The 12,719-nt window shown below is 43.3% G+C and overlaps 1 protein-coding gene across 3 annotated transcripts in view; it reads right to left on the reverse strand.

Annotated features, from left to right (window-relative positions):
• LOC124406022 (E3 ubiquitin-protein ligase MIB1) overlaps positions 1–12,719 on the reverse strand; it is a 240,064-nt gene that overhangs the window by 189,036 nt on the left and 38,309 nt on the right. The gene's annotated exons all lie outside the window — the stretch shown is intronic.

Genomic DNA, 12,719 nt, shown 5'->3' on the forward strand with positions numbered 1-12,719 from the left:
CGCAGGCCGCGCGGACGAAGCGGCGTTATAGCGCCTTTCGCGCCAACTAACCGCGTAAATAATAGGCATCAAGCGCAGATACTTTATGGGATCAGTTGGAAAAATCCTTTGTATAACTCCAATAACTGTGCGGAATAAATCTCCCAGAGTCGGAATTGCCGGGACGGCCGGGACTGTCGGTATAAATGCCGGCCATGCGTCACCCCGCGAGTCGCGTCGCGTCGCCCCGAGGCCGAGCGAACCCCGAACCCCGATCCGGGTTCCAGGATTCCGGGAAAATGGGAAGTCGGAAGAGCGGAGATCGAGCGGCAGGAGTTGCGGAGAGGAGAGCCGTGATCCTGCGGTGTAAACGTCGAAGCCGATTACAAAGACGACGAGATCTGATCAAGCCGGCTTTGTCGTCTCCTCCCCGTTAATGCCTGCTTTATTATATCACAGGCCTCATACTTCTATCGTCGGTTGTTGCTTCTCACCCTTATTTTCGTTTCCAATTCTCTCCGTTCCAATCCCTCGTGGCGGAATTCACTCCACTTCAAGTGTCGGTACCGTGCAAAGCCAAGTCCCGAAAGGATTCAACTCAATAAAGAACCAAAGGAATTTGCAGTATAATCGGTAAAATTCATGTGAAAATAACGATGCTATGGATCCTAGTTGAGAAAATATCTGCAGCATAATAGTTAAAGAAAACGGTGTCAAATTTAAAATTCATTTTTTTCCCAGAGCGAAAATTCTTCCCTCGCAAAAATGTAATAAAGCCTCTGCAACGAATCTCTGCAATTCACCATGGACACATATAACCACCCTTAAATTTTTTTCATCGAGCTTTAACTTTTTTCTACCCCGTCCACACCGCTCTATGCTAATTTGCCACTGCAGAAGAGAAAAACTTTTACGATCCTAATTCGTTGAAAGATCATGACCCAAATTCGATAGAATTTCTCTAGGAACTTCAGCCTTGTCACGAAGTGAAAATCGCTTCAATGCAATTTTCCACCTTTCGAGTGTTCCCTAATCTTTAAAGTCAGTCAAGGTTGAGCTACTAACTTCGACAACATTGCATCGAAGGAATGAACACGAGAGAGTGTGGATGAAAGAAGTTAAGATGTAAATGTAAATGCTTCGTGAATCCATTGGCTTGTGGGACTTTCAAACTGTCTTGCTTGGGCTTTTTCACGTCGGCCAGATCGTTAAAGTTCTCATTGCTATTTTCTCCGGTCTCTTCTTTTTTCACTTTCCCATTTTTCTCGTTCTTCCCCCCTATTTTTTCGCAGCTATACAAGTTCGTCGACAACTTTTGCCTCCCCTCGAAGCGGGTCACCCTTGGCTTTAACTCCACTCCCAGTCTTTCCGTGACTTCAACAAATGTCGCCCATCTGCGGAGCCTAGCCTCCCTTTCAAAAAACTTCTCCTCAAGTTAGCGTTGCTCGACTCAGAGAGCCTCACGCTCTGCACCGCGTACGTATAATACGGCAAAGCTCTCCGCCATTTTTCCTTATATTATTCAGAGAAAAACAAATTACACGTATTATTGACGCCACCTCATCTTCCAAATTTACCGCTTTCAGGAGAAATTGATTTTTTCATATACAAACTTTTACGAATACTCATATCCTCTCCTTTCGCTGATTTCACTTCCATTTTCAATTTACCATCGGTGTTTTAGTGGCCGCGGAATCCGTTGTAGAACACTCGACTTTCAATGTTTCGCTACAATCTTTTCGAGTAGGAAGCAGAGCTACAGCAGAGTTCGTGACCCACGGAGGAATGAGACTCGCCCACCACCGATTCGGTGTAGGTACATTGGCATTCATAGCCGTTGTTGCAGAGTAACGACCTGTCATTGTTGCCGCAAGAATAGCAAAAAGATTTATTACGAGTCGAGAGAAATCAGCTTCGCGATTCTCAATCCTCGCTTTCACCTCCCTCTCTATCTTTCTCTCTTCTTTCTCTCTCTTACTCTCGCGATACGAATATTACCCACAAAACTACGCCAGCCTAATGGACAGCTATTGTCCGAAAAAAATCAACAGTTCAGACGGAGCCTCGAGAATCTTTTATTGTACCAGAAATCACCGTTTTCCACAAACCGTTCTAATACGCGCGGGATTTCCTGGCCGCAAAATCGTATCAAAGAAACAAATTTCATTGACTAAGCGATCACTGAGAAAGAACTTTTCGCGACAATATCTTCAAATACGTAAATATACTTACAATATAAAAATCGAAAACTGGCAACTGATACAATTAATTTGCAAAAAGATTATTATTATTATTGCATGTAAAAATCGTCAGGGTGCCCAATAATAGTTATTTCCAAAATTTGAACAACACTTATTTCGAATACCAAACGAAGTTTGTCTCGTTAGAAGCGTCCACAGAATTTAACGGGGCGGTAAAAACCCTTCGGCTAAAATGAGAAGAGTCAACAACAAAGAAAGGGAGAGAGAAAGATCCCGTGCAAGACAAGACAGCAGATTCGGCTGATATTCGCAACCGGAAGTGCGCAGCTCCGGTACTCAGAGAGGCCGGGGCTTTGGGTAGGTATAAATGACAATCAGTATCGCAGTGCTCCGTGTCTGTTACTTGATTGCAGCGTAAATATTTACGCCACTTAATTCCTCCTCGCACCCTTTCACCCGACTCGTATATCCCTGAGCGAATCGGGATACACGTGCTCGACGACGCCTAGTCTTCCGGATACACCCGGGAGGAGTGTCGAGTTTCCGGTGTAGCTGCACAAATCAAGGAATGTCAGCGAAGATGAGGCTGCTGCAGGATCGGGTCACATCGCCTTGTTTGCTAACTAGGAATCGGAGACGCTGCGAGTGAGTCACCGACAGGATTGTTTCGAGCGCATTTCACCAAAGCAAGGAAATTTTTTATTCAAAATCCTCAATTTTTTCCCCTCCCTTATTTCTGCATGCGGGAAGCAGGAAGAAGAGAGCACGAAATCCCTTTACCCACGGCACGAGTCTTTCTGCCAAGGCGGGTTATGTGTATATACCCTTATATTCTTGAGACGGGACAAAGCGGAGGATCTCGAAGCGGCTGCAGTCGGCGGTATGCGGGCAGTGTGCTCAAGAATTTCATGGAAACGTGGCGAAATGGAATCGAGAGGGCGGAGGATCCGACGGGGATATACGTATACCGAGTATTCAGAGGTAACGAGCGAATAGCAAGCGAGAGAGAGTTGGCCAACTCGTTAAAACGCCCTGCGCCGGCTATACCCAAGTTCAATGGACAACCCAGAGACCCTGCAGAGACGACTGCGAGAGCAAATCTCCGAAGACGTCAATTTCCGAAGACGTCAATTTCCGACGAACTGGATTCAACGATTCCAAGTTACAATCGCCTCTAGTTCGCCGTGTACATCGTACTGTGGTATCGAAGAAATCACACTCAAGACACACAGAACTGCAGAACTGATCTGAATCGAATGAAAAACGCTGCAATCATTTTGCTCTCAAAGTCTGTCGTTCTTCCTTAGTCGATATTCTTTAGTTTCATTTATTCATCGTTCCAAGTTGTGCCCTTTATTAATTTGTTCATGTTTTGTTCTATCATTTATCCGCAAAACTTGACTCGCTAAAATTCCTGCAAAATTACGAGCTCCAATAGAATGTGAACAATTTGTAGGTACGTGTATTGTAATTATAACAATGAGAAAATCCAAACACCAACTATACGGTTGTCGACAATGAAATTGGAAAATAATAACCGAGGAATAGTATGTAAAATGTTTTTTTATATATTCACCCAAGAAAAAAATTAACTTTAACAGTATGTTACTAAATAAAATTCGGATGAGTGCAATATCGTATTCACCGCAGGTGTATAACGATGATTAAATAAAAGGTACGTGTTTCAATTTTTAACACTAACGTATCCATATTTTGTCATTCAATAACGACTTTTTTATTGGCTATAGCACAATGGAGACCAGCCGTTTATAGGCAGATGGAGTACAACTATATCGAAAATGAGATGTAAAATTTTTGTAAATAGAGTGCAGCTACAGTACACTACTGGACCTAACGACCATGCCCGGACGTCAATGAAATGATACATAAGTAACAAAAAAAAAAATGATATATAAAAAGAAACTAAATTTGTAATTATTTTTTCAGCCACAGAATTGATTCCACATCTGATTTTTGTCGTATATACAGAGTTTCGACAATACCATTGTCACCCGAATGAAATTTTCCCCTCTGGTGAAATCGTGTCGTGGTATTATCAACGCCTATGTACATACATACATTATACATATATACTTCGAATTGGCACCAATTTGTACAAAGAGTAACAGAATTATACGGAGCAAGGGAACGAAATTAGCGGCTAACTCGACAAAACCGCACCCCACGTTATACGCGTTCAATTTCATTTCCGAGTTTGGTACGTGGGGAGAGGAGGGGGGGGATGATTTTTGCGAATTGAATCCAGCTATGCAACAATCGATGGTTACCATCTTGCCGGAGCACCTGTGTCGGGGGTTGGAGGAAGTTTGGGGTAGTTTTTCTCCTCGTTTACACGACAGGTTGTGACACAGTTTATCTCGCAAAGATGAGAGCGCTGAGTACATACAACCGAGGATATTCGGAAATGAAACTCATCGGCTCTTCTCGTCGGGGCGTTACGGGCTGAGCAAGCATAAAGCCAATCGTAGTAAACACGATCAGAAGGGGGTGTTAGTCGCACACGCGTGACGGGGGAATGTCGCATTTGCACGGGGCACATCTCGCATTCATCATTAGCTCTGTAATTTATGTCGAACACGGATTGCAACCGCGCTAGCGAGGCTGTACGGCGTTGCCTCAGCGTCCCCTAATTAATATAAATTGCCATTACCGCGAACGGGGCGCGTCGCCGCGTGTATAACGCTGCAAGCTCAGCTGCTGTTTACCGGGTTTCTGCTATGTATTTACCCTCCACATATTTGCCATTTATCGTTCCGTTGTGCAGCCAGCGATATAGCTGCCGAAAGGGTATAGAATTCATTGTTCGATGGTTTTTATTTATTCATTTATTATATTTATTTTTTCTTCTTTTCTTTTGCATAATATAGATACGCAACACCTTCCAAAAAATCTCCATCCGCAAGCACCAAGCTTCGAATCGCGGCGACGTGCCGACCGTTTCTACCCCGGTACAATATAATTTGAGGGTGAGAAGCGACGCCTCGCGGCAGCGATATCGTATCTTGTATCTATGTTTCGCGTATCGCCCAACCCCATTTACTTGCCCCATTAGTATCTCGCCGCCGAGCTGTATATGCCCCCCCCCCCCCCCCCCCGCCACGGCCCTCACCGCTTCTCCTCCGGCAATTGCTTATTTCCCGACGCGAATCCGTTCCTTCTGCGGGTGGTTTATCGCAATACGGTGCACGGGCTACGGGACAGGCGAAAATACCTCCCGGGCACTGCCTGCAGTGTGGGAATCAAGTGCTTCATCCATCTCCCAGGGCAGGAAAGCCGGTATCGCCGCCCCCATTGCAGCTGCCAAACTGCAGGGACTATTTTTGTTGTTTCCTTTGTTGGATATCCACCGAAGGATTTCGAGGCGAGGATGAATGGCGTGTGGTTGATGAGACATGTGCGTGTGTGTGTGTGTGTTTGTATAAGCAACGTGTACACAAAGGAATAACAAATGTTGTTGGGAAAGAAAATTGTACGGTGCTCGTTCCGATGCTGAATGGAATCCATTTTGCCAAGTGGACAGCGGCTGGGGCGTAAGGTATGAGCCTTGAGGTATAGGTTGTTCCTGGCGCCGTACCGAGTCTCAAGGATCGAGGATCTAGAATCGAGTCTTGGCTGCTCTTAACCTGTGTCTCCTCGAGGCTTGCAATCCAAGGCAACGTTACCAACGGCAGCGCGGAGCAGGGCAGGAAGAAAGTACAGGTAGTGGCGAAACTCGTAGCGACGGTTTACGGTTACTTGGACCCGGAGGCCGTAACTTTGGACAAACAATTCATAAACCACTCCCGGTCGAGGTGGAGAAAAAGAGGCTGAAGAATGTGCAGGAAACGGTAAGATGGAAGAAAGAAGACCTTGCAGGGGTGAGCAGGAAAACGGAGGAAGGGAGAGAGGGAGGAAGAGAGAGGACGGGATACGGAGAACGAGGAGGATGAGGACAGAAACGGGTGCAGAGCGATTACGAGGAGCGCCAAAGTGCTTCCTAAATTATTCTATATATCTTTGCTTCTATTCCTGCAGACAATGAAGCATCGACAGAGAGGAATAGAAGTACGTGTATGTAAGGAAACGAAGGGATCAAAGAATTTTCGGTGAAACGGTAATAATAACAATCGAAATAATTATTGCGAAAATGATTAAAAGGTATTATATCAGCTTTTTTCCCACACCTCATTGAAAAGAGAATCTACAAAAGCACGACGTTGATCTCTGAAAACACCTTGGAGAAGCCTGTCGACGGAGAAGCAGCGCTAGCGGAAACTAGGTTGATACAGCGAGAAAACGCGTGTTCTGAGTATATTGGAAAACGAGAAGACAGATGGATAGACAGACAGACAGATGAACAGACAGACTGGCGGAGGTGAACGAATTTTCAATACGAGAGTAGACGAAAAGCTTGAGAGGAAAGGAGCAAACAGAACTGTGGAGGAAAACCAAAAAACAATCTGCTCAAATTGATTACACTTTGATGATCAAGAAACAACGCGATTTTGTATCTACGTGTATATTATTATCACGATAATTAAAACGTGCCGAGCCTCGATTACGGAAGGTTTTATTACTCGATAAAAAAAAAAAAAAAAAAATAGAAGCGCGCCGACTGCGGGGTAGATTCATTAATGTTGAATAACCCAATACCTCTCGACCCGTAATTAATTTGTGACATAATATTACGCGAGGGGAAATTAACCTTGGTAAAAATAAATCGCGGATCACCGCAGCGAGTTCCTTACGTATGGAACTAACGTTTTCATAACTCTGAAGTAACTAGATCTTGTTGAATCATTGTATGTATCCGAGGTCTTTGAAATAGATAAGAAATCGGATATAAAGACGATTTTACTATTTTTCCAAAAAGTGCTAGCTACCTTGATCATTTACGGTTAGTCATATATTAGTCAAAGTTATAACTACCGTTCGTGTATATCATGAATATCTTATCGTGTGGTTAATAAATGTTTCTTACGTAATGTGACGAATTTATCTCTTGGTGTATCTGAAAAATGAATAAACAGTGTTACAGCAAACGTTGGGAGATGGAGGAGGGAGGAAAAGAATGATCATCTAATTTGGAGTTCTGAAATTGCATTAAATTATGTAGAAATAATTAGGCACGAGCTGTACAGGGGCTGGAAAACCGAGAGAAGAAAGGAGCGGGTGTTAAAGATAAAGCGAAAGGGAGAGCAAGAGAGAGAGAGAGAGAGAGAAAGATCGGTGGTAGGAAAAAGACGAGAAGGAAGTAAGGTAGGTTGAGAAAAACAGGACACAGATAATATTCGTAAACCGAAAACTGGTCGTAACAAAATCGATTAACCTGTACCTTAGCTCGGGTACCATAACCGTAACCGTATAATAATAAATCAATAGAGAAATCGTACAATTTCAATCTCATCTCGCAATATATCCGCAATCATCGTGCATTCCTCAGGCAGCTCGGGTACGACGACGACGCGAATTCGTTAGTTCCTCCGACCCGGAACTTATTGCGATTTTATTTCCGAGAAGCGCATCCGGTACAAATAGAATCAATCGAGGAGAGCTTATGCTGCAGAGACGGTCTCTCACCCCCCCTCTGTTCTCCGCTCGTCCCTCCCCTCATCTCGTCTTCGCTCTCCCAACCACCCTTCTCCGTATCTTATTCTCAGTGAAAACGGAAGAAACTCCTTTACCCCCCGGATCGGCGAGCCACCGATCTAAACTACTTTAATCTAGTTGCAAACGATTGGGAAACAGCTAACTTCGAGACTCTTGCGCCTCACTTCAGACAAAGGTAGCGGGCGGTCTATCTCCTCGTCGTGGCCGCTGCCGGAGGCTAGATAGAACGCGTATATATAGTAACACCTGGCCAACGATTTCGGCTCTATTATCTCTAATCCTCCCCCCCCTCCCCCCTCCCCCGCCAACCCCACAGCACTGTCCGAAAGTACGTAACACCATTTCAACTGCCATTGCTGTTAGAGTAGCGAAGGGTGATCAGGAGCGAAGGAAAATTCGTAGCGGTGTCCTACGATGATATACCTATACAGTGTTATTATACCTTGAGATGGTTAAAAAGTGCGACTTATCGGCTTACTTTTATCCGGAACATAGACGCTGTCGGGGAGGACGAGGAGGGCGCAAGGTACCGGGCTACAAGCTCGAAGCTTGGGCTTTGCTTCGGCTTTGCTTGACGTCAGCCTCGGTGCCTAGCGGAAATGCGATGAGATTAAAGTATTTGGAGTAACTGCAAGCGACAGGAGGGATAGAAGCAATGAGAGAGAGAGAGAGAGAGAAAGAGAGAGGGAGAGAGTGACGGAGAGAAACCCGAGAGACAAGAAAAAAGTACTCAGACTTCCCAGCTGTTGGTAATCGATTACCCATCGACGATGGGGACTCGCTCTAAGGATGATGCCATGCCGCACGATGAATTGTCAATTTTGTCATATTTGTCAAGAAAAGATCAACTTACTACGAAAATTTACCTTTTATTTCATTTATTTATTTATTTATTTATTCATTTATTTTAAACATACGGTGCCAGGTTGAAAGTTCTCTTGATGTTCAACCCCAAGCACTCCTGATACCCGTTACGCATTTCCGTCGTCGAAACGCATCGCCGAAGATAAACATCGGCGTTCACATGCAGGAGTGATTTGCCTGTTTGCAAGGCGACGATCGCAGCTATCGGATGCTACGCGGGGCGTCATAGATCCTCGGAAACGTTTTGCCTCGGGAACAGGAGACAAGTCTGGCGTGTCCGTCGTGTTTACGAGGGCATTTACTGCCCATAAAGTAGCACCTAACTGGGCACACTCGTACACAATGCTCACCGAGTCGCACGCCCACGACTCACGTCAGCTTCTCTCCTGGCTCATTGTCGGCGTGTATCCTTGTGTCTGGATACTGCGGTGGCGATTCTCCGCCGATTACATTCCTCTCTATTAGCTGACCTGGCGAAAATTAACCAGACCGACCGAACAACTTGCTGCTGAAAGTCTGTCGCTCGAATATCGCGACGCGCGACAGGAATTTTAAGTCAGATTTAAGTCTGAAGATCATCCTCGATGCTCCGAAGGTGTAAATACGTTTGTGAGGTATATGAAAGAGCGATATTACTGCTTTGCAATGAAACGATTTGCGGGAAGTTTATCTGCAATCATGCGTTTACGGCACGATTTTACGTTTGTACGTATATAATGTTTCAGCATGATATCTAAAATCAAAATCGTTTTTCACAAAACAAAAGGTTCCAAGATTCAAAAGTTATGTATTTACATTCTGAACTTGTGAAACACAAACATGTATAAAATATTGCACGGGCTGATGCAAGAGGGGAAATTCTTGTCAAGAATAATAAAAGCTTGAAGAATTCCTCACAAATTGTTATAACAACGATGAATATTATTCTCTCCAGTCATTTTTCCCTTACTCTCACGTCTTTCTTTGAGTTAAACTGAACACCTATAGTATATTTTATTCCCAGTTCTTATCCTTGATTGTTGAATACAAAATTTTCAAAGAAAGCATTTTCCTCGACGCACAGCTCGCGAGGAGGTTAACTAATTTCGTCAAGAAAAATATGATCACGATATTAGAACAAAATTAGTAGAACTGAGAATTTTTCAGCCGCAAGTAACATCCCCGAATGAAATAATGCACGACGCGCCATAATCGTATGAAATATTTCCTCCAGCGATACGTCTCCACGAAGTAACTTTTTTGCATGAACCAATTCGCTAAAGAGGAAGAGAATCAGAGAGCAGACGATGTTGGTGAATAAAATCACGGCAAAATCCTGTCTTTCCGAACCAGAGTCAGTCCGACAATTTATTGGGGGAATGCCAACCGCCAAGCAGTCCAGAGTCGTTGGTGACACTGGTGAACTGGCGGAACTTTGCATGTCCGTCTGTCCGTTCCGCTTCGTTCCTCGAGAACTTATAATATAAAACAGAGGTATGGAGTGCGGAGGATCATAAGAGTGCAGCCAACCGGCTCAGCACGGCTGGCAACAAACGTGGACGAAACTCTTCGACCGCGTTGGGCAATAAAGTGAACGATACCGCCGGAGTGACACTCGTGAGGAAGTCCCACCAGCTCCGACGCGGCTACCTAGACATGAATATTTCACTGCTAATTTCACCGTCGACTTTATTCCCCCGGTGAGTATCAGTCGCGAAAGTACCTTTCCCTAAATTTTCGTGCGTTTGTGTACTTCAATTTGCCTATTCCCGCGTGTAAAACTGCAGATTCAAGTATCGTTGAGCAATGACGTAAAAGCTGCGAGATATGGAGATTCATTTTCCGATGACAATATTAGGTACTCGACATATCGTAGTTGCACCCTTCATAAGTCTTAAGAATGTTGAAAAATAATCGATTTTCGATCAAATCGATATAATCTATTATTTTTCAAACTCGATTGATCGACCGAACTGATTATTTTCTTTCGCAAACAATTTTTGTTTTTTTACTCCCATGAACGAAGCAATGCAATATCAATTTATGTGATCAGGTGAAAGATAAACGAATATTTTCACCTGAAATTGAAAAATATTCTGAATAAAACTACAAATTATGAAAAAACTTTTCCGCTATTAAGACTATATACTGAAATTTACTAAATTTCGTTTTCACGTACACCGTTTTAAAAAAATACAGCATAATCAATTAAGCGATTAATTTTTACCGACACAATAGTATCGCACTCGATTATTTTCTTGAACTCGATCAATCGATACATCGATTATTTTTAGCCTAAAAGCCATCGCTGATTAAATTTATCTCTTGGCGGGTTCACGAGTGGCCCTAATTAGGTAGTACGCGGATCAACATCGTCAGATCTTTTGAGCTTTCGACGAAACGTTCATTCAGTTTCTCCTGTTATTTTAACCGATTAATTAAAACCGGGAATTCGTCGAATTAGCTAATCAACAACTGAAGATGCGAGCACGTGCACAAGGCTGATGGCAAAATACAGGCTGCTTCAAGATATATGTATGTATATATGTATGTACAGGTACATATTTGGCTGTTGATTAACTAATTCCAGGAATTGCGAATCCAGTTTAATTAACAGGGTGAAATAACAGGTTAACTACCTCGCTACTAATTTCGAAACTGTAGTATGTTCGAGACGACAGTTGACCTTGATTCTTTACTCAAATTTGACTCTACTCTTCTCAAACTTTGACGATGAAGTAAACAAAGTCAGAGTTATTTCAAGAAACGTACCCTATTTTTGCGATAGTGGATTGATAAAAATCTTGATTCGGTAACTTTTTACAAAAATCTGTTTACAGCCACGGCAGAGAAACGAGGTTAACGAGGCCATCGCCAATCCTGGTGTTAAATTAACCCTTTCAGTGGGGCAATTCAGTTCTTTTTTTTTAATTTTTTGCAGGGAAGTGCAATTATGCATTACGTATTTATTTTTCGACGCTGAATGCTAATCCAATGTCAAAAATTGAATAAAACTAAAAACCACCCCTAAATTGGGGTGAAAATGGGGTGCATTATCAATATTGTTTTAGACAGTGTTCCTGAATAAGTTTTATATGAATATTTATTTTGAGACAGTACGATTTTAATCCGAGAATAGGTGCGAACCCCGAGACTATCTATATACACCCCTAAAAAGGGTAAAAACTATCCCTACGCATTGAATTTGTTAAATGTAATAGCCATTCTGAGATCTCTGTTTGTCAACCAATGAATTCCAAGTGATTTTAGTACACGTTTATTATCAAATGTCTCCGTCAACGAATCACATTCAAGAAAATACGTTTTTTCTGTGCATATGTTTATTCATAACAATTACAAAAAATTATTGAATCACAACAAAGCCTAATCATTCCAAAGTTTAGGTATATTTTCACCTGATAATGCAAAAGAAATCCTGATTTCGCACGGAATATAAAAAAAAGAACAAAAGAAAGAAAAAAAGGCTGCCACTGTAGTGATTTTTGTGACTGAACGGGTTAAACCGGATTTAAAATTACAAAATTGATGATCGATAGATACCCAGGTACCTACGTGAGAAATGCGGGAGAACCGAGGAGTAGATTTAGCTCGGAAGTTCGTCTTGCATATTCCAGAAGCGTGAGAATAATAAATCGAGACGATGCCTTTACAACGGTACACTCAGGCCCTCTTCTGGTCCCACTGCGTCTCTGTCCCCCAGCATCACCAGATGAGTCCGGGGACACCGAGTCTCCCGCGTCTTGTAACACCTTACGCGAAGCGACAAGGCGTAGGTACGTACCTTCTTTCCACCGCCCTCTTAGCGCACCCTGCGCCCTTCGCCATCTACCCTAAGCACCGTATCTACCCTGCACTCAACCCACCGTCATCAGACCGGAGTTTTGGATTATGCAGCGCACGACCCAAGTACTCCGGGCTTACTACACTTATTCCCTATTTTATCCACCAGTCGGAACTTCAGAATGTCTCTTTCCAGCTAGACGGCTATTTTTATAATCTGGATTCCCACGGGGAAATCTGCCATGTCGTTTCGCACCTATTTCAAGGACTTTCTCCCACACTGTT

This window comes from Diprion similis, chromosome 4, assembly GCF_021155765.1.
Source record: "Diprion similis isolate iyDipSimi1 chromosome 4, iyDipSimi1.1, whole genome shotgun sequence".
Classification (NCBI taxonomy): Eukaryota; Metazoa; Arthropoda; class Insecta; order Hymenoptera; family Diprionidae; genus Diprion; species Diprion similis.